The sequence below is a fragment of the Camponotus vicinus genome, unplaced genomic scaffold (assembly GCF_025532165.1).
Source record: "Camponotus vicinus isolate PSW18456_S1 unplaced genomic scaffold, iyCamVici1.0 SCAF_13, whole genome shotgun sequence".
In the NCBI taxonomy this organism is placed as follows: Eukaryota; Metazoa; Arthropoda; class Insecta; order Hymenoptera; family Formicidae; genus Camponotus; species Camponotus vicinus.
In genome coordinates, this window is record NW_028141949.1 from 1,702,680 (window position 1) to 1,726,216 (window position 23,537).

General features: G+C 38.4%; 1 long non-coding RNA gene across 1 annotated transcript in view; it reads left to right on the forward strand.

The window, feature by feature from the left end:
* The window catches only part of LOC145963900 (uncharacterized), a 127,666-nt gene that overhangs the window by 88,310 nt on the left and 15,819 nt on the right, over positions 1-23,537 (forward strand). The window contains exon 3 of the long non-coding RNA XR_014436297.1: positions 22,824-22,855. This is a non-coding gene — a long non-coding RNA (uncharacterized LOC145963900). The remainder of the gene's footprint in view (positions 1-22,823; positions 22,856-23,537) is intronic.

Genomic DNA, 23,537 nt, shown 5'->3' on the forward strand with positions numbered 1-23,537 from the left:
TATTGTGAATCGCGATAGTTATTTCTTCGTCTATGATATTTTTCATAAATAATATAAATATCATGGAAGGCAATTAATAAATGAAAAGGACGGAAAACAAGGTCAAATTGAAGCACGTGGTCTCAGCGCTACACCTGGCGTACTTGATTCGACTATATTCCTAGTTGCAAGTCAGTTTCGAAAGTTATACTGGCTGTAGACGTAAACTTATCGATAAACTTTACTAATTAAAATTAAAATAAGGAAATTTATATAAATATATTGAAACTAGCCCTCCCCCATTATTCGTCAAAGATATTGTAGAGCGTCTTAAATTTTTAAATAATATTTAAATGCGTAAAGTTCTGCAACAGAAGGCTCTATTGGCGATTGCGACGAAACGCATTGTTGATAGATGACAGCTGTCATTGAAGATTCATTTTATGTGCGTTTATATGGCATAATATCAATATATTCAGCTGATACACGTAGTATTGTTATTTTCGCAACGTTTGAACGAAAGAGGAAAATGGCGTATGGGAGAGAGAAGCGGAGTGGAATGGGGGAAATCGCTCACGTGGTAGAGGATAATAATTATTACAGGCGTTGTATCAAGAGAGATCCCCTTATGGAACAGTACCTCAAACTACACCTTGAAAGTTTACCATGGCCCATGACGCAAGAGATGTCGGATCGCGCCAACTTTGGAGAGCCGCTTTTACTACGTATTATGTAGCGCTGATTTTAGTTAGTTTCATTTCGCTTTACATACTCTCTCCGCTCTGGTGAAGCACGCAAGCTTATATTATCAAGATATACATATATACAGATAGCAGTACAACGATATTATTCAGTTACATAGATGTTTTTACTGAAGCGGATTAACCTGCTTAAATTGCGATATTAATTTTGTTACGATCGTACATTATCTAGGATACACCGTGAAATTACTTCGTCATGTATTTTTACAAAAGATATTAAAAGTGTAGAAATTAAGAAAAATGTTGCGATACAACGAGATACTTAATTTCATTATTTAATTAAATGCAAACTCTTCTCTCTGCGAGAATAAAATTATTGAAACTCGAGGTTCAAAAGAGGAAACGTTGAATGACGCAGGCGAGGTCTATGTCAAAAGGGATTTATCTGATCTGTCAAAATAAGAGTAACATTTGCGAAGTTGCTCCTGTTGACGGAAAGTTTAAGGCAATGTTTCAATCGTCACAGAAGGGAGTTTTCAATGCTGTCGCGCTTCATCGAGATTCGGAGAATCAAGAGATCGAGATTAAAGTTTTACTGACTTTGCCAATATATATTTTATATATATATATATATATATATATATATATATATATATATGTGTGTGTGTGTGTGGGGGGTGTATATCGATTTGTGTCACGTGTATATACGTGCACGCGCGCACATTCGCACGCAAATGAAATAGAAAAGAATTCGTCTTCTCTTAATGGTGCCACTTGTACTTCTGCCGGCCTTTTCACGGATATTCTGAAGATTCCTTAAGTTCGGGCAAGCGGCCTTTTTTTATCTTTTTTTTCTTGACCTTTTATTTCTTTCTTGAATCTCCGTAACTGTAAAGTTACGACATGGCACCTTAAGTGCGCAATTAACAGATAAGCAGAGGACCTTGCATTATAGATTTAATTAAATAAAGCGAAGATTCAAACGGAGACGTGGCTGTTAATTAATGTAATTTCGAATAAAAGAGAGAGATTTAAATTATATATTCACAAAAACATTTATATTTTTGTATAAGCTGCTTAAATAAAATGTAAAGATGCAAAATGTATATTGTGTAATATAAAGTATTCTGTTACTTATGAATTATAATAATCCAAGTCAATGAAGAATAATCTCTATCAAGAAACTTCTCTCTCTCTCTATCTTTCTGTCTTTTTTCTCTCACTTTGTATTTTGATAATTAAAGTTTTGGATAAAATGAAAGATAATCAAGACGCGCTGTTGGGTTCTTGGTTTATCCCCTTATTTATTTTATCATTATTACATGTTTTACTTGCATAAAAAAAGAAAAAGATGCCACATGAATATCACGATTCGAAATATATTCGAAGGGAAAGATCTAAAAGAAGATGGAAAGAGAAGAAATACTCGTTCCTTAGTCAAGGAAATACAGACTTCAAAGCAGCATTCCTACTCGCGCTTTCTCATCGACGCCTTCACCTTGTCGCCATCGCTGTCGTTCGCGTAGTCAATCGAGGCTAAGGAGGCGCACACCTATATAATCCGCTTCAACAGATTGCTGAAGAGATGATGCGCAAGTCCGGGCTAGGTTTTCAAAGAACTTCGTAAAAACTCATCAGTATCATGGCTCTCCTCTTGCGTTCGAGTTGTTGAGAAGGCGAGGGAAGTATCTCGTCGTAAAGCAGACAAGGAGAAGAGAGGAAGCTCGCGAGGAAAAGAGAAAGCCGAGTTGGATGCTAAGTTAGAGCGAAGGGGGTGGGACCGGAGGACGCAAATGGGATTGCCTCTCGAATTTCTCGTCAGCTCGTGGCAAAGACTAGGAAACATTCGAACTAAACTTCTTTATTCGTCGAGAGCGATGGCCTAGGCCACGGCTTTTCTTGTTGAGAGTAATGGAAGTTTTCTCTTTTACCGAAAAAGAGTCGAATCTACGTGTATGCGGAATTTATACCTCGATGATATTTTCGTGTGCACATAAAATATTATCTAATGTTATATAACATTAAATAGTATTTTAATTTAACAGAACAAATTTCTCTCAATATATTTGATGATATGTTTGTAGTATCGTTTTTACTTGTTGTAGGAACGAACATAATGTTAATAGCGTAATATATTATAAATAGGCATGTGAGATTAATATCTCCTCTACGTGCAATACATTTTAAGAAAATATTCATATATTTGTACAATCATAAATCAAAATTATGTGAAACGTATATTTTTTCGACTCTATTATTGAGAAATCTTTCCGTTACGATGGCAGATTCTTGAATATGACAACTTGGTGGCACATATTAAAGTCGTTAAAATCGATCAACTCATGCTATGCCGTTACCCCGCAGAGAGCTCTTCTCAAAGAGGATAGAGAGCGCGCTGTTTTCCGCAAGAATCTGCGAAATTCTCGAAAGACACGTTCTCGCGTAATGATTCAATATATCTGCACGAAACCCCCTTCCGAATACTAAAGCCAGTGCTTTATAAAGAGACCGACAGAATTGTCGTGGGGAACGCAGCAGATTTCATTATTACCGCACTCTTCCGATATATATCGACTTTACGTCTGAAGTTTCACACCCTGAGGTATGAATTCTAAACTTCGCTAACGGAAATGAGAATAATTAAACAGGAACCGTAGCAAAAGAGATTGCAGCTAACGCAATATTCGCGTATTTCAGAAATATGAGGAAATACGAACCAAGTATTATTACGTTAGATCCACATCATATTAGGAATTATAATAATTAAAAAAAAAATTTGAAAGTTTTTGCAAAGCAACTTTTATTTTTATTAAAAGTACAAGAAAAGTTTATCATCAAAAATTGTTCGCCCAAATCCTAACTTACAGATATGTCTATACAATAATAATTAGAGAAAGTCTAATCTAAAGTATCTTACTTTTTTTTTAGATTTCCCTGTATTGTTTTTTAATATAGTAATTAAAGAACACGATCTGAGCAGTCGCATATTAATGATATCGGGAGTGATTGAATGAAATTCCCGTATCGTCGAACGAGGTTTTCAGCACGTCGGGGAACATTTCCAACACAAACAGGTCCAATATTTGGGCAACCTACGAACATATTAGCAAGCTCCTTTGCCTGCCGGCTTCGAGGGACAATAGAAACACCAGAGGCGGGGACGCGTACTAAGCTCCGAGTACATTCTAATAAAGCCACTCGTCCTCTCGCCCTCTGAATAATGTTCTCCGTGCCGGTTGTACCCACGTCAGAGCTACCACGTGCGCGTAACGATGAGATTCGGCTGCTGGGAGCGTCCGTAAATACTTCCTCGTAGATACATGCCGCGAGTATGACGAACGACACGAATCAAATTTACAGTTTTAATAAAACTCGCATATCTCAATCCCAAAGATTAAAACGACAGCTTCATTTGAAATGTCGATGGTACGGTGAATTAAAAAATTCGAAAAGTAACAGCAAGATATTCGTTAAATTTTGACACGATCTTATTTCGTAGTCTTATTGTGAGTCTTTAATCGCTCTGGAATTTTTAGTTGGATAAATAACGATGCAGGAAAGACTTCGAAGAGTTAGCTCCCAGAAATCTTTTTTCATCTTTTATGCGTTTTCGTGAAATCATAGCAAGCTCAAATATAAATTTGAGCTTTTCTCGGTTCAGCAAATATGCGCATGTTTCATCCGTGCGAATTCAACCGGCCGTGAATCATTATAAGACGAGAAGGAGCTTCGCAAAAATCATTGCGCGCTCTTAAGTGTATCAAGACGTATTCGAACGAGACTTTTTTTAAAAGCAGAGATTACTCGTATCTCGTTCTCGTCTGAAATTCCATTTCACATCTTCCTACGCATCGGCAATTGCATCGATTCCTGATCCATATAAAGATTGCGTTTAAAAAAGACAAACTGAAAAGAAAAAATGTGTGAGGATGCTTATCTCTTCTCTCTTTCGTGCATCATCATCTCGGAGCATTTTTGTTCCCGAAATAATACCGCGTTATTGTTACATTTACGGCCTTGTATATGGCATAACAATAGGACTGAATCCGTGTATATATGCTGTCTTTTCTCCATCGAGGCGAGGCAATGGCCGTTTTAAATCCGTACTCGAGCTATCGATGGCGTGAGATGATTTCCCGAGGAATCCGATATCTGTGCGCGTCTTAAATGATCGATACCATTCGAAATGTGGTCTCCCAGTTTTCATACGCGGGCTATAACAAAGGCTCGCTTTGTCTTGCGCCATTAGCAAATGCGAATGCATTCTGATTGCACGACGACTGTGTCGTTTAAACAAAAATAAACGGCCTAAATGACCGATATGTTAATAATAATTCATCTTTAAAATTTTAATTGACTAATGTGTTTAAAATTAAGTTAGAAGATTAAATCGAAATGAAAAGATTAAAATAGCAGCTTTCGATATAATCGTAAAATAAATTAAAATAAACAGCAATTTTTTCTAACTATACTTTTCTATTATTATTCTCTGATAGGTATCAACTTTGGATAATTTTATTTAATCATAGCTTAAATTATTTTTGACTTTTTGATAAACAAAAATTTATTTTGAAGATAGATTTTTTTTTAGAAAATTTTTATAAAAATATAAAGTGGGAAGCAGCAATATTGAATGTTACCTATTAAATATATTAGAATTTGGTAAATATATTCCCGATCACACAATGTATACATGTACATATGCACACATGCACATTTCTCATTTTCTCTAATGGCATCGTGACTATTTCGGACATATGACCGAAAGTCTAAGAAGGATGCAAGGGAGCTCGATGTACGGTTAATCAATATTTCGCGCGACGGGCTTATCGAGGGGACAGCGCTGTGATAATTCAATCGGAAGCCTGTAATCCAGGAATCGGAAGCTTTGAAAGGGCTTGGCAGATTACTCGCAAACTCGATCCAGGACATTCGCATCGGGAGAGGATGCTCTCATTAGGCATTCCATGCGTCGACTCGCGCTAATCTGCATCCTTACTCGATTCATCGTCGACAGCCGCCTCCCGGTGACATTTCTAGTCGCAGAGACGTCCGCCTTTAGATTGTTGGTTCCGTCTTTACTGTAATACAAATCGAAAACCTCGTACTCGTAGAATCGGAGAAAACGGGAATCAAATCGAGCCAGCTGATTTGCAAGAGAATTTCTTGTCACTGCGTCTTGATTAACCGTGTGATTAAGACAGCTGTTATTAACGTACAGTTTGTAAAGCAGCTTGATTGGATACGGTATTTAACAGGATTTGGTTACGGTATTAACACGAGTCCTCGAGGACATTAGGCTAGTTTCTCAACTAGACTGTAACTACCTTGGAGAATTATAATCGGTAGTTGAAATTGATACTTCAATCAACCTGAAGAGTTTATCGATAGTTTGCAAGCACTTCGTAAGAAAGGCCCTCATTAAGGTCAAATATGTTGCACGTCATTTAGAATATTTATTAAACACTCGTATTTATATCGTGCAGTTTGTAAATTATTATTTGTTTAATTAGCTCATCAAATGATATTCAAGGCACTGTAATTGTATTAGCAAGATTCATAACATAATTACTTGTTACTTTTATTGACGTTAAATGCAGAGATTTCACAGAATGATATTATAAAAGCGGAGCATTAAATATCGCAATTTTCGGAATTTTCAGGTTGACGGAAACTAATTAATTTTGAGTAGCGATATTGTGCATAAGTGGCATATGTTGCCGATAGTTTTCTGATACATGTAATATCATTTTGCATCGCTAACATAGTGTCTTCTATATCTTGCGCACATCAAATATGAGAAATATCGCCATTGGCTAAGCTGCAAAGTGACTTATCCAAGCATCTCAAAGCTCTCCAGGCTAATCAAAATTCCTCGTCGAATCGATTAGTGTAGAGGTAACCAGAGGTGAACCTTGCGGATCGATCGACTAAATCGTAGCCGGGACGCATATTTGGTGATTCGATCCATGAGAAACTCAAAGCACGTAGATTCAACCCGGAAGTCCCGGACTATGATAATAGTAATTGCCATGAAGAAGTAGCGGCGGAGACGCAGAATGCGTCACAGTAATATGTACCGTTCATTAGCAAGTGTTTCAACTTTTGTCAAGTTTCATTGTTGGCTGTACGTGCTCACCGTCCTCTCCTTAGTTCCAACAATCTAACTGCTCTCTATCTTTCCCACCAACTGCACATGACGACCGATTGTACGCGGTTGTTGCGTATAATCGTTGAAGTTCGATCAAACTATAAAAGAGGCCAGCGCGTTTATTGGCTCATAAAGCATGCGATCTGCGAAGTTTTGTATCCTTGGTGACAATAAATTTTATAACTAACGAGAACACATAACTTTTCCTTTACCGATAATATATCATTTATTTATCTTTTGTGCAATGATTTATGGAGATAATTCTTGTCAAAGTATTAATTCTTTTTTAGCAGTTATTATTATAAAAAAAATTGAAAATCATGAATTCTCTGAAACATATTACTTGTATATTTTAAAATTGAAAAAATATTGTCGAAAATACAGTACTTGAAGTACCTTTCAATCCAATTTTTCAATTGACATTTAGAATAATTTGACCAAAGTTCGAATTAATTTGTCGCGTAACATTGTTCGACTGTCAAAAAAAATAGCAACAAATACATGTAACCATGTACACGCGGTCAATCAATGTACCAAAAAAAAATAAATAAATAAAAATGTGCAAGTCGTCAATGGCAAGCAGTGAGCGGAAGAGGACACGCATTTGCTTGCTATCCCTAGCAATTTGTACGTGGTCGAGCCTACCGCCTCATTTCATTTCGAAGCTTTACCGGAAGTCGTGCGCATTTTTGTTTTAATTTCGCGTTACTCTCATCACCGCATGTGCTCCACTGTTTATATTGCTTCAACACAGGATTCCGAGGTGCGTGCGTGAAGCTTGCGGCGATACGTGCGTACATGCGTGCGTGCGTGTGCGCGGGAGGAAACGTACAGAACCGCACGGAAGTTTGCACAGTCGCCGGCAAACATTGTAATCCGGTAACACTCGACTAGGAGGATTGTCGACGGCCGGGAATGACGGTCGAAAGAGGAACGAAAAGCGATAGAGAGAACGAGAGAAACCGGACTTGTGTATGCGTTAACGTCGTGGCATGGCGACGCATTGCGTGTGTATGTGGGACGCGGGGTCCCCAAGAATTGATAGGCGATCCACATGGCCCTTTTTCCATCGAACGTCAGGCAATTTACGAGCGAGCGCGGGGCTCGTACGGAAGTTCGAAAACTCGTAAATTCAGGAGATCTGCGTTTTGCACAGATGTAAAGTATCTCAAATCGCGAATACGAAACTGTTTTTAGTTGCGACTAGGAATAAATATGAATAAAATCTTGCTACATTTCGTCCGAATGATGACGATAAGATACGATTATTAATATCCTCTCGATGTGGAAAAAAAAACATGGAAAAGAGAGATATTAATAAATCATATTGTGATTCTCTCCGATACGGCTTGCTGAAGGTACGTGCTATGGAAGATACTGAGCCATTATACTTGGACAACAATGGATTGATTTTCTGGTTCCAGAGTCGAGAAGGGATAGGATAGGTCGCATCGCACTTGGCATTTCGTATTCATTGACTGTGCGATGAAGAGGCTGAATGGGGCAAAGTAGGTGGCGAACGTTGATGGGCGAGAGAGGGGATTACAAGCGAGTTAATCTAGTAGCGCGGCCTCTCTTCGAGTCGGGCATACCGGTACTCAGCGAGAAATGTTTCGCTTTAGTTTCGTCCAAGCGTTAAGGTCTGAATTGGTCGGTTCGTTGCGAAGGGTGGCTGCTCGGCTGCAGATAGGGGTGCGAACTCGCTAAAAGTTGAAGCGCGAACTTGCATCCGCGTGAAACTCGACAAACTCTTGCTCTCTACGTAGAATGACGCTCGTAGAAATGCATTAAATGCATTGCGGCGATGGCGCACGGAGGGAATGGAAACTCCAAGTTTGTACAAATAATGTTGCGGACATTAGAAATCATAATTTAAACGGTTACGGAGTAAAGTGAGTATATTTATATTTGTATACAATGTCAGCAAGTTTGATCAAACAAACTGCTTCTTTCGTAACTTTTAACGACAAACGAAATGCTTGCAATTTTCTCAATCATTCCTTATAGCAGAATAAAAGAAGGTATAATCGATATACAAAATACGTTCGATATAAATATATACGATTATATGCAATAAATAAATATAACATCTGAGAAAGACAATTCCTTCTAATTTGATAATTTCCAAAACATAGATGCGGCATTTTAGATATGAGGGAATTAAATTTCAATTTTTAGAAAGATATCTAGAAATCTATTGTGACATCTCGAAAGGAGTTGGATGCATTTCTAATTGTTCTCTTCCTGATAAAAACGATGCCTCTTCGTTTGTTCGCTCCCCGACCAAGTGATATTTTATCGCGAACACGAGGGATAAAGAGGTGATCTTGATTGTCATTACAATGCTGAGGTTTTAGCGATACATAGACATAACGATGTTATCATGATATTTAGGATGCACAAAGAACGTCGCCGCCAAAGTGAACGAACGGGGATTTTAGAGTCGCGGTCTCCGGTTCGGCTGACTGTCGCGCGAAATGAATGGCTCGTCGTAATCGCGGTCCCTAAACGCCCGACATTTGTTATCTTTAAACCGGTTGCGCGGGGAAAAAAGGCGGGCAGAGCAGGGAACCCGACGGTAGCGGACCCCGAGAGCGATGGCACAGCGGAATACGCTCGGCTGGACCGGAAGGGGAAAGGGGACCAGTGAGATGGATTAGCGGAATGATTAGCGACAGCTAATGGGGCTCGGTGTTACGTGGCTGGCTCACCTACTAACACCAACTTCGGTTAGATTCACGAGGTCGGATCGTGACTGCGAAGCGATGGTTAATTTTCATTCTACTTAGGGGAACAAGAAAATCATCGCGAAATATTGTAGCGAAGAAGAGAAAAGGTCGAAGAGGACGAAGAAGGAAATACAAGTACGGAATAAAATCGAAGAAACTTTTTCTCTTAATTATTTTATACATTTCTTAATGATTGTTATATCATTGCGCGGAAGAAGAATCGATTATTTTCAAGACATTCACATCGATACAAAATTGTAATAGGACTTGTACCCTTAACGCACCGCATGTATCTCATTGTGACAGGTCTCTATCGCGATTTGTACCTAAAATGCACACGTTTCCTCGTCAATGATGACCTACTTCCTTATCGTGCCTGCGTCTTATCAGGCTCGACGTCTTCCGCGGCGTTAACGGGACTCGCACGTTGACAAGTTCGCTATCAACAGCAGGCGTCGAGAGATCACGAATCTCACGTCGTGTAACTTGCAGCCGTACACGTATTATCGAGTGCCGGTACGAGGCATGCTTGCGTCGGGCTTGCATCGATAATTAGTTTGCCGGAGATTTCCGCCTAATTTATGTCCACGCCAGACCATGCGTCTCCCTTTCTCTCTCTCTCTCTCTCTCCCTCTCTCCTTCCCCCAATCCCGTACTATCGAAACACATCGGAGAACAAGGCGGACATCGTGCGCTACGGTCTACAATATGTGCGAACTCGCATACGTGTACTAGAAGCTGCACATTTCTCTCAAGTTATGTAAACTTTGACAAAATGAACGATGACGGAAAGTAAAATTATTCTAATTTATTCTAAGATTTAGACTATATATAATATTAACGTGTGATATATATTTATGGATAAAAAATTTGACACGAGATCCTGGTAAGAAAGCTCTTGATCTATAGATGCGATTTTTCTTTGATAAATTTTGTCATGCCTTACTCTATATTTCGCAGATTTTGATTAATCAAACGAGGCGTTTACAAGCGTGTGGGCTATAGCACACTTTTCAACGAGTAGTACCACATTATCCCGTAATATGTTTGCATCCTTTTAGTCTACGATACCACGAACCGTGTCGTTAGAGATGCACTCTACGAGAACCTTGCATCTCCTCGCTCCTCCGCCCCTAGACTGGCGTCCTGAAAGCCTGGTTTTCCCAGCGGAACATCCACATTATGGGTTTATTATAAAAGCCATATCCACGTCGCGCTTTACCCAGCTGAGTCGTTTCAGCCTGACTTACGACACGTCCGCAACAACATATCGTACTGGCAATGGCGCCCACGAATTTTCCCGCGTATAATTTGTCAGATGGACGTCTCTATAAACGAATCAGCACCGTGTAATTTTATTCACGAATACATGTATTGTTCCGTTTGATTTTTTATTCCAACATTTTTAAAATATCGAGCTTAAAATATATAGCTTTAAATTGACAACTTGATTTTCACCAGTTTTCTAAAGATAAATGAAACTAAGAGAAGATGACATAGAGCAGAGAATATATAAGCTAACTTGTAAATCTGTGACATCTCGATAACTCTGTACTTTATGATGACATGAATTAAAACTACATTCGTCTGTTTAATATTGCGCGCATATGTCGTGTAATATTGGTTGACTTGTTTAGTCGAACCGCGTTGCAATTAATTCCATCGCGATGCGGACGTGCGGTGCGATCTAGTACGGCTGATCGGTCGAAGGGTGTAACTATTAAATTGGTATTTCATCCAGTTACACGATTGTGGGCAACCCTGTTCTGTAATTAACGAACTTTGATATTGACCGATGTACCGCGAGCAGCGCACTGATGGCATTATACGCCATGGAACCAGTGTAATCTGCATAAAAGGGCCAAGTTCATCGCAATTCATCAAAACGTAGTCGCCGTTATTGATTAGAATGATGATAACCGTTAAAAGCCTTTTCAAGGTAAACTTAATATATATATGCATAGAGAATTTATACTAATCTCTCGCGCATTCAATTTGATTTTGCTGACGATGGATCAAATGCGTTATCACTTTACATTGCTTTATGGAAAATCAATAGATCTTAGAAGCGAGTGTAGTATTTCTTGAATCTTTACATATGAATTTGGGTAAAGCTTGTCATATGAGTATATCATTGCGTAAATTTTTATTTTAACCACAACAATCGCGATTTGTGTCTCTTTTTTCGCTAAGAAAAGATCGAAAGAGCAAGCAGATTTCACTAGCAAACAAAAGGATAAAATACTCGTAGATTTTTATATAAACGAAAAAATAAATTGACAGCCGAGAGCTTGTACTCGAAAATCGAGGGAGGAGCGCGAACGACCATTTGCGTCTCTTTTCTTCCCCGCTAGTTCTTTTCGGCGACGTTTTTGCTTGCTCATCTGAAGCGAAGATATGGAAATGGAAGATGGAAAGAGGCGAATATCGCGTAGTCTTCGCGTTGTACCGCAAAAATGTCGATAGTTCACGGTACGTAATTTCCCAATGAATTCGTCTTATACATATGTATGTATATTTTCTTTACGTAAGAAACATAAGAGAAAAGTGTATTTAATGTAAGATTTAATATAATATTTAATTACAACTGACAGAATAATTTTCACGAGTTTAATAAAATTAAAAATTACTATTGGACGTTAAACTCTTTGCTCGTGATAATTTTTCCAAAGTATTTTTTAAAAGTATTTTGAAAGTGTATTATTTAATTCATTGTGGCTTCTCTCGGAAATCCGCGTTTCAACATCATCTCAAAAGATTCTTATCCCTGAGAAAAAGCCAGGGGTGCAAATGAATTCATTAATATACTTCCGGAAGCGTCTCTGGTCTCTTCTTCGCTCATTGAACCGGTCGTTGGTGTAACCTTTCCTCCGCCATTCCCCTTGTTCCTTCGCCTTCTAAAGCTTCGATTGGATTTTATAGAGCGGCTGTTAATTATTCTTCTACAACTCTCTTTCCTCCACCGCACTTTCCTCGTAACCTCCGCACCTTAGAAATATTAATTTCTCAATTTCCTCTCTGAATCGTTACGGTACTCTCTTCGTCGAGGCCAGCCTTAATTGCCGCGATTAAATTAGACATCGACGGCTCCGGTAGAAGCAGAAAAGGAAGAAAATCAAGAACGCGACAAGAACATAACGAGTGACTCGTTTGAAAAGACCGATTGAGTTAGATGGTGGATTGTCATTGAATTGATGTTAGGGATGGTTAATTTGAAACCTATTGTATAATCGCTTATTAATAAAAAATTTTTATTATGATATATGTATATGTACGTGATTATAAAAAACTTGTAAAGATATTATATAAAATATGATTACACAAATCAACAATTAATAATACTACTTGCAATAGAAAGAAATAATTTATTACAATATATATTCTATGCTAATAGATAATTAAAAATTATATATATGATAAAATAAAAGGATTATATATCAGCATTATGACAATATCAAAATATTAATAAGGGATGAATAGGACTTATTCATTTCAAACTCGATTCCTTGAATTTTTACAAAATATTAATAAGGGATGAATAGGACTTATTCATTTCAAACTCGATTCCTTGAATTTTTACCAATCATAAGCATTAATATCTACATGGGATTGCATAAGAAAATCAATTGTTTCGAACGACGATTGTGGCGATTAGATGAATTTTAACATCACACACAGAATATTCCACGTACCACGCGCTTGCACATTTAGCGGACTTACTTTTTCGCCTTTGCTGCATTATCTGCGAAAGGTGATCTCGCCAGTAGCTTCGGGGCTTTCCTGTGACATGGGAAGGAGGAAGAGGGGAGAAGAGGGTGCAAAAATCCGATTAGTGGAGAGCACCTCGAGCGTGGCGGTTATAAGGGGTGTGTGCATGTCCGGATCGGAAAGGGCGAGTGTGTAGCGGCTAGAATGGTTGCGGTATAATTCACCTACCCCTCTCCGCATCATCCTCGCCGTGTTTTCCGAACGCCGGTGTAGACCGCGAATTCTGCCGATTCATGCGAGATCAGCAAAAGATATTAATGTACAATTTTTTAATATCTTTTAATGCACAAATTATGCTATTAATGTGCAAAAACATTAGTAGGAACATTTACACGCAATGTATTTCTGCTTATGTAGGTATTCTCTTTATTATATTTTTTTTATTTCCTCGCATATGCGTGACACACTGATAATCTTTTCTCGTGTGGATGATAATCTCTCTCCATTCACGATTATGTTTCTCGGCCGCGCGTTTCTACACAGGTAACGATCGATAATGCCCTTATCGGACACCGTATGAGAGTCTTGTATCGCTTGCCATAATGGCCGAGGGATCGATAAAATGGCGTATCGTTGAATATTGTCGGGTTAATAATTAACATTAATGGAACACAGCATCTCACGCGATGCAGAACTGTTTGTCGTTACTTAAATCGCACGGGAAAGAGATTAGGTGTAGAAATTTATTTACTTGCGTAAAAATAAAAATAACGTATTTGCCACTTTTCATAGGAGAAAAATCATAAAAATAGCGATGTGATTATAATTAACGAACATGAAGTAGTATAAAGGGAATATATCGTAAAAGTAATCTTACTCATTTTGCGCAATTTATAGAATGTTTTTTTTAATTTATCGCGCGTGTGAAAAAAAGTGATGTAGACTTGTTATTTTTTTTTCCACAAAAAGAAAGTAAGTACGTTCTCTCTGTTCTCGAATGTTCGGTCTGCCTGAAAATAGGATAAGCGTAGGGAAATAGGAAATCTCGGGAACACACATGATTTCATTCGATATTGATTGTTTCTATTTTCCTCTTCACGGCACATTTGTTTAGAGATCGATATATAAGTAACGTTATCGTAGACTATTGACAACGGACAACCACCTGTCTTTATACAGACGCGCTGTATGAAATTACTATAATTTCCTTCGATTACTTACTTTTTTCTCGTCCTCAATATGAATTTTACACTCACAGACGCTGCCGTGCCAAATAGTACGATATCATATAGAGTTCTTTAATTCTCAGTCCATAGTCACATTGCAATAAATATGAGTTAACGATTGAACTATTTCTTAACATCATTTTCTTATAACGATAATTGCATGATGTGACGAATTTATTACTGAATCGATGTCTGCAAATTTGATGATGTACCTTGTGAAACATCATCATTCTTTATCGATTAAATTTAAAATTTATAATATATATGTTCCATAACAATTACATTATTATGGAATAAGAGGAACTATAATATGCAGGCACTTTCCCATTTTCGTGTCGTTATTGTAGAACTGAAAGACGGCGAGATGATTTAGAAAGATGAAAATGATTGAAAAACATGAGATCGGTTTCATTCACGTACGGTTATTTCTGCCACTGCCTAATGGAAGAGACGGTCCATCGCCGCAGGAATACGAAGAAAGCGGCGTTCCCGGATGACGAAGGTTATGCGAGGGGAATGAGAATCCCGCCATGGTATTAGCTAGGGAATTTTCTATTTCAGATTCCGCGAATCCATTTTATCTTAAACTTCGTAATTCCATACCGCCCGCTGCCCCTACCCCTTCGAGGCACGAAGGAATTCACCCTTGTGACTTTTCTACCCCGCTGGGTATTCTCTGCCCTCGCCTGTCTTCGTCGGCCATCTCCGCTCCTCGCAACGGGGGTGAGATGGACGTTTTTATATTTTCCGGCAGGCAGCGGCAACGGCCGCTGCGCCGCCAACCCGGATTTTCCGCCCCCGCGATATTGGACAGCAAAAGTTAAAATCGTCTATATACTCGTGCACGCGCGAGCGAAATAACGGCCGCTCGTTTATCTCGCGTTTTAAATCTCGCGATGCGGAAATATTCCGGGGCTAAAGTGCATCAGCCGAAAACTCTTTCCGTATTCCTGTAGTATCAATTAATATTAATCTCGATATTTCCGTTATCCTAGTCTCGAATAAATCATTCTTAAATGCATAATAAAGCATGTTGAAAACATGTAAAATGTATATTTCGTGAGATATTGATATCGAAAGACTAGTCGACGCAATTCTTGTAAAATATAATATGCAAAATGCTATTATAAAAAGTGCTATTTTTTAGACTTATATACATAAGTCTAAACTTTTACGCTAAATATTTTGATGAGGTATTCTCTCATCATTAAAGAATAAATAAATAAATACATATAATTTAATTTATCAACAAGGATAATAATATGTCCTACAACTTTTAGACACAAAACGAGAAATAAAATCAAAAAAGAGATCAAACTATTTATACATTGTTCGTGCGATTCCGATTCACCGCGGATGAGGTAAATTTGGTACTCTAGGAATGCACATGCAGACGTGCGACCTGCATCCCCGACGGAATAGCACTCTGCGGAAAAGCAAAATAGAGAGATAGGCGTGGAAAATATGAATATGAACGTCCCGGGAAGCGTAAAATCGTTACTGATATCGAGACGCTCGCCGGCGAGAAGCATCGTCGTGTTGACGGTTCGTGGTTTTCGCTTGCAACGAATGCACGCATGTATCAAAGTTCAGAGACAGGCGGGCACACGAGAACGTATCTACCTACCTGCATTTATGCTTAGATGCTTCGCAAACACGCTAAACCTATTAGCGTGTTTATTTGTTTGTTTCATCATCGTGAATTGATATCATGAGTAACATATGCAACGGTAATATGGAAAATAGAAGAGGAAGATTTTGCAGGATTTTTATCATACATTTGCTCAGTTTTACTCTAATATAAATATTATTAATGTATTTTTTAATAATAATTATATCATATTTTATCATGCAAAGATTTTTTCAATTTTTTATAGAATTTATATTATTAAGAAGGAAAAACTTTTCCCTTTTAGAATATGCATTAAGCATACATTATACATATTAAAAATATCTCTTTAGATTATTAATTCTAAATTTTTCTCTACAATAAAATAAAAGGAAAACAAAGGAAAACAAAATTACATCGCATTGAACTCTTTGGATTTTGCGGAAACTCTCTCTGATTCGTATAATATGTATACAAAGACGTAGGTAATATGTACATAATATGTAGGAACTAGTTTGAATCTCGGAAAGAGAAGATACCCGCTCAGTCGCATAATAATGCCTTGATGTTTTCTAGTCGTACTCTAAAGAGCTTGCATCCCTTAGGGGCTCTTAAGATCTTGAGTTTCAGCAACATATACATTAGGAAACACTGCCTTAGGTAGTCCATAAACATGGCTGACATAATAATCGTATTTACTCTCTGCTATCGCGAAATTAATAATATCATTATTATACATATTATTATATGATTTCAATAATTTATACCCCAGGCATATTTATATGTTGCGCACCGTAGTCGCGAATAATGAGCTGTCCTGATTCTTTTTTAGCAATGTATACATTAATATTCGTTATTAAAACGAATATATTAGCAGAACGTGCAATGTTTCAGATTAATAGAAAAACTCAATACTTGCTGCTTAGTAAGTATCCATTAAATTTCATTATTTGGGATTACATTTTGAGATTGTACTTATTAGTATAAAAAAAGTTTTAATTCGGAATATATTACAAGTATAATTAAAAAGATATTCAATGTATTAAGAACCTGTAATAAATTACTATTATAATAAATTTAATAAGATCATAATTTTCCTAAATTTTCTCTAAATTTTACTCGTAAACCTCGTAGATATATATTTGTAAATATGTTTATTACTAATTTCCTTGTTTCGCGAATATATTTTAACGTCATGTTTCCATCGTGTCTGCTTACACAAACGTTGAATAATGAACACTATTAGACCTCGCATTTGTTCAATTTTCACGACGCGTGTTGTCACATCTTTCTGAACAATTACACGCTCATACGTGTAAAGGCAAGTCCATAAGCGTGTGTCTCGCTCTAAGCCGGGTCACGGTGGATCTCGCGATAATACTCTCGGTACAACCGACCCACCTTTGCGGAAATTAATTTCCGCTGCCGCGTTATTGTCAAATTTTCACATGGATGGTACGTGCATTTGAGAGTCGACGGCTGCTACCTTCCTGTCGTGATCTATAAGCCTGTTACACAGTAAACTCTTACGTACTTTGCGCTGCGTCGTCTCCCTTGAGAGGCGAAAGTTTACTTTGTTTTTGCGGAAACCATGAGAAGATAGCTATAATATTTATGACGATATTTATATATGATATGTGTATAATGTGTAGAAACTATATTGAAATTAATTTGCAGCCATAAAGAGATAAGCATAAATTTTAATTTTGTAAAAAACAAAAAGAAATAAATACACTCAATCGAAAAATATTCAAATATTAACATATAATGATATCTTACTTTATGTTTTAAATTGCAGACTTTACTGAGAAATTTCACAATTAGCTTATAAATTAATAATAATTAACACTAAATAGATGCATTTGCGATACACTATAATATTACACGTAGCAATTACAATTAATTGCGATTATGAGATTTTGACATATCGATTCGTGACTGCCATTGTTAAGATCGCGACACGGTGTAAACAAACCTTAGTTTATTCGCAAACGCAGGCGGAAACATTCTCTCGTTCAAGTCCATGGGTGTACGAAACACGGGATGGGGATGCTAAACGAGGGGAGTTGGCGTCGTCATCCTCGGTGTGTACAGGCCTCGACAGAGCCCCCTTTAACATTCACCCCCGGCGACGTAATTGAATCACGCTACGGACCGTCGAGGCGTAAAACGCGGATTAAATACGTTGCATACGTAGCACCCAGCCACCCCCGCCCCCTTCCCCTCTCTCCCTCCTCTTCCATTCCGAGGGGATTCTGCGCGAGTTTGCAACGAGAGAGCGGCTGAAAGTTCCGTTTGGTATTCTGGAAACTCCAAATACATGCGTATTCCGATGGACACTTGCGCGGCCGCCGCTAATATGTGTATTTCCAGTCCTTTGAAGACTAATCCGTGGGGGATTGTCGATCGTGAGCCAGTCAGATCGGTTGCCATCGCGACCTTTCGTACAGGTCGATGGAACCCACTGAAATTTGCAAGGGGTAAACGAGAACGGAAATATACGACAGAGAGTATCAGAGGGGGAGTTTTAGATCTATCTCTTTTTCTCTCTGCGTCTAAAATTTATTTATAACGTAACCGGATCCGCTTCTAGCCGGCTTTTGCTTTGACTGCGCGTATCTCGTTTACCTTTTACGTTTATCTGTAATCTTGTGGATCATGCGATTATGCAACACGCAGTCCGCTCGACAGATAGAAATGAAAAAAACAGCGCAATCTGATTGCTCCCGAGATAGGGAGGGATTTATCGTCAATCGCTGTTTGGTTCAGCTGATTTTGTTTCTCTTTTTGAAAGCCTCAATTTCGTTAGCCCGCGTGGTACCCTCAGTGGAAACGAAAGATAACGGTGATTGCAGAAAGTAAGTCGATAGGAAATTAGGCGAGAGACAAGAGAACACGATAACGGAAAGTAAAAAACCTTGATGAAAGACCAAGATCGAAGTTTGGTTCTACAAATCGAATCGCTTTTACGCTACTTGAGCTTTTTAAAATTTTCCTTTGTCATTTAACATGAAGAATGATACTTTTAAGTTTTATTTTTGCGGTTTGCTTCATCAGAAGCGCTTTATATTGTTTCAAAAAAAACTATCACATTCTAATTTGAAGATCGTTAATTTTTGATTATTTGAATTATTATTATTAAATAATATATAGTTATACGTTTTTCAAAAATTGATATTTAATTAATTTTAATATCTAAAAATTCTTTAAATTTTATCGGATATTTAAATTTCGCAGTATCGTAATATATGTATATTCCTTCGTTTTATTACAATAATTTTTATAGCTTTTTGATCCAAATATTCAAGATTTAAAGGGTATCTCGATTATTACAATCCACGAGAGGCTTGTGTATCGGGACATCTTCACCTGAAGATGTTTACGAAATTTATGAATGTCGGTAGTATTTTCGGGAACTTCACAAGGATGAAAGAAAAACCATCAATCTCGGTGTCCCAGTTTCGTCCTGCGGTAGAAGGCGGCGCTAACCGAGCGACTCGAGCACGAGAATCTCTCCGATGCCGTTTATGAGCGAACTGTTCTCAAACTGTTTTGTAAGAAAGATAAATAGGCGCTTTTGATAAAACTCGCCTGACACACCCGGTCCCGAAGCATTGAATTTCATTATCGTGCGAGTCTTGATTTATCGCCCACGCCCGCCTTATTCTCAGACGACTCGCCGTCCTCTCTTACAACCTATCTTAGGATAACCCCCTCGACCATCTATTTCGCGAAACGTGATAACAAATTGCCGATGGTTTACGTATCTAAGAGTCTCGATGAATTCACGCGGCATCCGCAGTCGGTATCACTTCTGTAACGATAAAAATCGTGGCTTTCGGGAATGGTGTTACATTTTTCAAACCGTAATCACCAGGCTTTTGGATCCCGCTCTCTTCGCGTACAGTTGCCCCTTTTTCCGTTTTCAAAATTTCAGACTGCCGACCGTTAGATGCAATCATCGAGAGAATCGAGATGCACTCGCGCGTGTTAAATAATCAATCGAAAAAAATTGGCTCGCTGTAAATGTTCGTTGGTTAACCATAACTGCTATCCCAACCTGCGAAACCTTCCTCTCTTCTTCTCTTCCGTTTTTTTTTCTCTATTCTCTTTTTCTCCCTCTCCCCCTCCTCCCTCGCGCATCTTCTGACGTTCTCTCATAGTCTGTCATAAAACTTTCATAACTTTCGGTATTTCCACGAGCGGCCTTTTGCCAGTCCGCTCATGCGAGTCGTTGGATACGACCCCTCTTTTCCTTAAGTAAAGGAACGATGGGAGGATGAACGAGACGTGTCGAGGGTAAAAATATCGCGCAGTTAACTCCCGCAGGGGCACATCGTGGCCAACTTGGAAGAGTCGTAATTTGAATATTTTGTTTGACGGTCGGCGCGTATCGCCCGAATTGGTTTTTAACTAGCGTCGCCCTTCCCTCGAATATCGAGGGTGATTTAGAATAAAGATTTAGAATGAAAAAGAGTATCGAATAAAAAGTACTTTATCTTTGTGACGAAAACGGTTCGCGATATATCAATTATATTCAAAATTTAATCAAAATGACTTCCATTTTTACGAAATATTTTATATAATTACCATTTTATAATTATATAATTTTGTATTCCGTTAATTAAAATATTTCTGTATTTAGTAAACGCTGTATTGTATAGTATTCGCTATACTTTGCATCGCTAAAATTTTTCAAACACCTCTCTTTACTGTGAGAGGACGCAAACGCGAAGGCGCGAGTCAAACAGGCTGGCTGGCGCGCGCAAATCGTCGCCGGTAGAGCAGTTCATAAATTCGCAAATAGCCGCTAACAATTCAACGTGCTATTCAACGCAACGACGCAACGCACCGGTAATCATTTCAAACGTTCCGACTGCACCGGTCGGTCGCAGCACTCGACTGCGTCCGGGCAAACATTCCAGTTAAGCAATCGTTACGCCAAATTCGACAATGACATTTCGATCAGCGACAATGTTAAAAATGTCACTTGTCATATCGAGCTCGAAATAGTTTACTGGCTATCTAGCTAGATGCTCATTTCATGTGCGTTTTTCGGATATTAAAAATATTAAACTCGATTGAATCTCTCGCGCGGAATGTAATGAAATATTTTTCTCGTATCGATTAATTAATCGATTAATATACTCGTCATATTTTTCAAACGATCAGGCGCGAGAGACGAAACGCTATGGTTTTTGAAACGGATGGAAGGTGATTCAGAGCGACAAAGCGCAAAGTTGGATCGAATGGCCGTAGTATATGATTTCTGTCGTTACTATCGCGCAATTGCGTTCGTACCTCTTGCAGGCTGCAGCCTGTCGCTCTTGGAGCCCATTAAATAACTTCGTGTCTCGAATATCGAAATGGAGCTATGCAGGTAGAGTGATTCGTTCCGATCGAATGTGCCGCGTACAACGACAAATCATAGCTCACATTTCGTCGTTAGCGATATTTATTCTTTAAAATCCCCTGGCACGATAAATCAAAATACATATGTACAAATTGCATCTGATCTTTCTCAAGTGTTTTCCTCCAAATCCTATTTTTTCATCATTCTTTGCTGCTGTTCATCAATTAGGGATTATTATTACCGTTTACATAACGATGATAATTTAATATGGCAGATCCTGGAAAGAGAAAGACCGCGGATGAATTCAAGCGCGAGAAATTGTATTTTTAATATTTTATCTCTTTTTTCCCTCTCTTTTCTCTTTCTCTTTGTGCGCACTCTCACTTATTTTCATTTCATTATCAAGCTAAATTGAGCAAAAGCGCCATTTTATTATTAAAGCGACTTTTCGTCGATTGTGAAAAAATACAGGAGCCAGCTAATAATTACGAGGAATCTCGGTCCCTCGAATTAATTTCGAAAAACGTACTCATTCGGTAAAACTGGCTCTTCAGACGCGAATAATGTGCAAAAGAAAAACACGTTACCTCGGGTCATGCTCATGTGCTTAATTAGCGCTTTTCTCTATTTTGCTACATAACTTACTGCCGCTCTTAATCTTAAGAGATAATATCTTTGGTGTCGGTGTTAAAGTGTGTATTTAAGCAGACGGCGCGTTTTACTGATGAATTACGCCATCTCACAGTTTGCATTGACCACCGACGTGCATTTCGCGAACGTATTTTCCTAGGTTTCATATTACTTCCGGACGGAAATTTGATTCCTCGTGGCGTTGCCGGTCATTGGATGAGATAACTTAAAAGTTATCCGGTACTGACCACAAGAGAGAGAGAAGGAGCAACGGGTGCTATCGGAGAACTTGCGATTTACCGTAGTAATTACCAAAATTACTGCACCGCATAATGACGGTAATTATCGCCGTAATTCGTAGTAATTACCGCGGCAATTACTGGACTGAAATCCTGAAGACCGGCGGGAAGACTGGCAGGTGGTTGCATCGGCGGGTTCAGTGGCGATCGCTTTTCCTCCCTTTATCTGTATTTGAATTTTGTTCCGCTTTGTTCATTATTGATTTCGATGCAAGAAAATGAACGAGGGATTATCGCCTTTACTTCCAAGGTCAATATCGAAACAGATATTACTTTCATATTAAAATTTTGCATCTAATTTACTTTTACACGGATGACATTCGCCATGAAAAATAGAATTTCGAGTGATCTTAAGTCTATTTCTTGAATTTTTGCAATTATAATTGAATATTAAATTTTCTCACTTTGCAATTTTTAATTGCTATTATTTTGTTGCAGGTTTGAATTGTGAGGGAGGACCAGTGCTTTCGGTGAGTTAATTGATTTGTATATAAAAAGAGATAAAATGTTGGAGCAGAGTCGTTTTTTACACTATCCGATGGGAGGAACGATAAAAAAATGACAATGATTCTTTTTAATGACTGCGGTGGGTCTTGAGGAGATGGAGATCGCGTATATTCAGACGCGACGTGCAACTCTCGGGGAATCGAAATCGCCGCCCCTTTCTCTTCCTAATGACTCGCGAAAAATTTCAATGCGTCTAAATGACCCACCTTTTCATGTTGAATAATAAATGACGGTCGACGTCATTGGAAGACTAGGTCGACGCGACGCCGGGCTGATGGGACGTCGCCGAACGAGGACGCTAGGTGAACTATCTACGTACGCCGGTCGCTTCTGGCAACTCGAAATGATTTTGTATTCATCATCCGAAAAAAAATTCCATTTCTCAGTGTCGCGCGAGGCCACGAGATGCCCGGCCTGCTAACACAGATAGTCCGAGGACTATACGTTAAAGTTACCGGGAAGTTTGTCACAGAGATGACTCTGATCGGCAATTTTCCCTCATGCTTTTCTTCGCTCACGTCATACTTCCTCTAGTTTCTTCTGGTGGAGTAACGGCAAGTGGACGAGTTCAAAGAAGGAGAATTTTTATAATATTCGCTGAATAGAGATTTTATAATTTATATTGCGCAGTCACACGATATATTA